Here is a 3,500-nt window from a genome sequence, read left to right as displayed (position 1 = left end):
TTTTTGAACTCCAAATTTCCTTGTACAAATTGAGCATCAAAATATCTAATTTATAGGATTGGAGCTCTGGTAGCACAATGGCTAAAGCAGTTGACTGCTAACCAGAAGGCTGGCGGTTCAAACCCACCAGCCACTCCTCGGAAGGAAGATGGGGCAATCTACTTCTGTAGTGATACTGCCTTGGAAACCCAAGGAGAGGAGTCGGGTCCGACTCGACGGCACATAACAACAACAACAATAAGTGATGATTAAGTAGGACTATGAGTTGTTTGGACTTAGGCAGTACAAATGATTAACGTGCTCATTTGTGAACCGAAAAGTTGGCAGTTCTAGTCTACCCAGAGACACCTCCAGAAGAAAGGTCTGGTGATCTCTTATAGAAAAAAGCAGCCACTGAAAACGCTATGGAACACAGTTCTACTCTGACACACATGGGGTCATCGTGAGTCAGAGTTGACTCGACAGCAACTGAATGAATTGTTTCAAGTTCCTGGCAGGTGGGAGGCACTTTGAAAACGCTGGCCCTTTCCCCTTTCTGTTCTTCCATGTCACTGTATCCTTGATCCACCTGCCACATCCTAAAACACAACTTTTGTCATGCTATTCCTCTTGTCAGAAACCTGCCATGGCTCCCTGTTGCCTGGTAAACTAAATACAGGCACTTTTGCTGGGCATTCAGTGCTCCATTCCCAGACTCTAATTTTCTCCCCATTCCTTATTTATTCTCCCCGTTCCCCATTCCATATATTTGATATGTCAGTCAAATTCACTTTTATTTTTTAATTAAAAATTTTTTTTTGCAGTGTTCCTTCCCCTCCCCTCCCACTCTGGTAACCAACAAAGAAAGCTTCCTTCCATATATAAATCTTTCCTTGACTTTTTACATTAACGAACTAATACTATATTTGTCTTTCTGTTATTGAATTCTTTCACTCAGCATAATGCCCTCCAAGTTCATCCACGTTATGTGGTGTTTTGCAGATTCTGCATTATTCTTTGGGAACTCTGGTAGTGTCGTGCCTAAGCTACTTGACTGCTAACTGGAAGGCTGGCGGTTCAAACCCACCAGCCACTCCTCAAAAGGAAGATGGGTCAACCTACTTCCGTAGTGATACTGCCTCAGAAACCCAAGGAGGGGTCACTATGAGTCGGGTACGACTTGACGGCACATAATAACAACAACAACCACAACAAAATTATTCTTTAGTTGGATTGTATTCCATTGTGTGTATGGTCTATAGTTTGGTCATCCATTCTTCTGTTGAGGGGCACCTAGGTTGTTTCCATCTTTTTGCTATGGTAAATAGTGCTGCGATGAACACGGGTGTGTAAATATTTATTCTTTTCCTGGCTCTCACTTCTTCAGGATATATACTTAGTCATGGGATTGCTGGATCAAATGGTATTTCTAATTCCAACTTTTTAAGGAATCACCAAAATTCACTTTTATGACTTAAGGAGTCACCAAAATTCACTTTCATGACTTAAGGAATCACCAAAATTCACTTTTATAACCATACTGCCACTTCTTTATGAAATACAATCTTTTACTTCAACGCCCCATCAAAGCCCCTCTCAAGTACTATTGCCGTCATACTGTGAAAGTTCATGAAGCTACAATCTGGAAGGGATTTTTTCCAGTCTGCAAGGTCACTGTATTTGGAGGAGGCAGCATCATGCCCAGAGAGCCCAGGTTCTCTGCCACATACTGTCATCCTGGTAATGCTCCCTAACATCTGTGTGTCAGTTTTCCCTGTAAAATAAGGGTAATAATAATACCTACCTCATAGTGTTGTTAGGAGCTCTGTTTGCACAATGGTTAAAGCATTGGGCTGCTAACAAAAAGGTCTGTGGTCTGAACTCACCAACAGCTCCATGGAAGAAAGATGAATCAGTCTACTTCCTTAAAGATTGACAACCTTGGAAACCCTATGGGACGGTTCTACTCTGTCCTCTAGGGGTGCTATGAGTCGGAGTTGACTCAATGGCAGCGGGTTTTATAGGGTTGTTGCGAAGATTAAATAAGATACAACATGGGAAACACTTTAAATAGTGCCAGGCTCTTAGAGAGCTTGAATCCATTTCTATAATTGTAGGCATAAATAACTGACATTATTTTACCATCAAAAACCAAACTTACTGCCGTCGAGTTAGATCTGTTTCATAGCGACCCCTCCTTGGGGTTCAAAGGCGATATCACTACAGAGGTAGATTGCCCAATCTTCCTTCTGACTAGTGGCCAAATTAAAAGCTGTCTGAGTCACATCAGAAAGAGATGTGGACTAGAAACCAGGGATTCTAGTAGTGTCTCCACTGCTAACCCAGCTGTGTAATGTTGAATATGTTATTTTGCCTGTCTGCATCTTACTTCATTCAGCTGCAAAAACTATGGGGGTGGGCAAAAGTCTCTGTGCTCTCTTTTGTTCAAGTAGCCAGGTGGATGTCTACAAAACTACAACAGAACTCCTGATTTCCACTCCTAAGCACTTGACTATTAGCCAAAAGGTTGGTGGTTTGAACCCACTCAGAGATGCCTCAGGAGACACACCTTGGGCTCTATTTCTGAAAAGTCAGAGCCATTGAAAACCCTCTGGAGCACAGTTCCACTCTGCACACATGGCATCATCATGAGTCTGAGTCAACTTGATGGTAATTGGTGCTGGTCTGGGTTCCCCACTGGAGGGGGCAGGGAGGTGAAGTTAGAACTATGCTCACTACCGTGAAAAGCTTTGGTAGGCTTTACTTGATTCCCAAGAGTTTGCAGGGTGCATATGGTTAAGCATTGGACTATTAGCTGAAAAGTTGGCAGTTCAAACCCACCCAGAGACACCTCGGAAGACAGGCCTGCCAATCAGCTTCCTGAAAGTCATAGCTTTGAAAACCCTGTGGAGCAAAAGTTCTCTGCACATGAGTCAGAACCGACTGGATGGCAGCAAACAGCACACATGCTGCTCCCCTTATTTTCCCCCACCTCAGGAAATGGCACTACCATCTTCCCAGTTTAAGTACAAAACTTATGAGTTATCTTTGAATTAACTATTTCTCTCATCATCTAATGCTAACTCATCTGCAAACCCTATTGGTTCTACTTCCAAAACGTATCATGACTCCATCTACTTCTCCCTGTGGTCACAATTACAGCCCTGGTCCAATCATCTCTTGTCTGTGCTGTGGTCATAAGCTCCTGACCGGTCTTTCAGCTTTCACTTCTGCCCTCTTTTAGTCCATCTATTTTCCACAGAGTCAAAGTGATTTTTCAAATATAAATCAGATAATGCTGGAAGACAGGGCAATCTACTTCAGTAGAGATAGCACCTTGGAAACACAAGGAGGGGTCACTGTGAGTCGAATCAATTTGACAGCAGTGAGTTTTTTTTTTTTTTTTTTTTTTTAAACTCCCTGCTTAAAACTCTATAGTGGCTTTTTGTCACATTTAGAATGAACTCCAGACTCCTTAGCCCTTGCATCCCATTTTCTTTTATGCTTCAGTAGCACTATCT

The sequence above is a fragment of the Orycteropus afer genome, unplaced genomic scaffold (genome assembly GCF_000298275.1).
Source record: "Orycteropus afer afer isolate SDZICR_OR568_19922 unplaced genomic scaffold, OryAfe1.0 scaffold00637, whole genome shotgun sequence".
Classification (NCBI taxonomy): Eukaryota; Metazoa; Chordata; class Mammalia; order Tubulidentata; family Orycteropodidae; genus Orycteropus; species Orycteropus afer.
Note: the sequence above shows the minus strand (reverse complement) of the source record.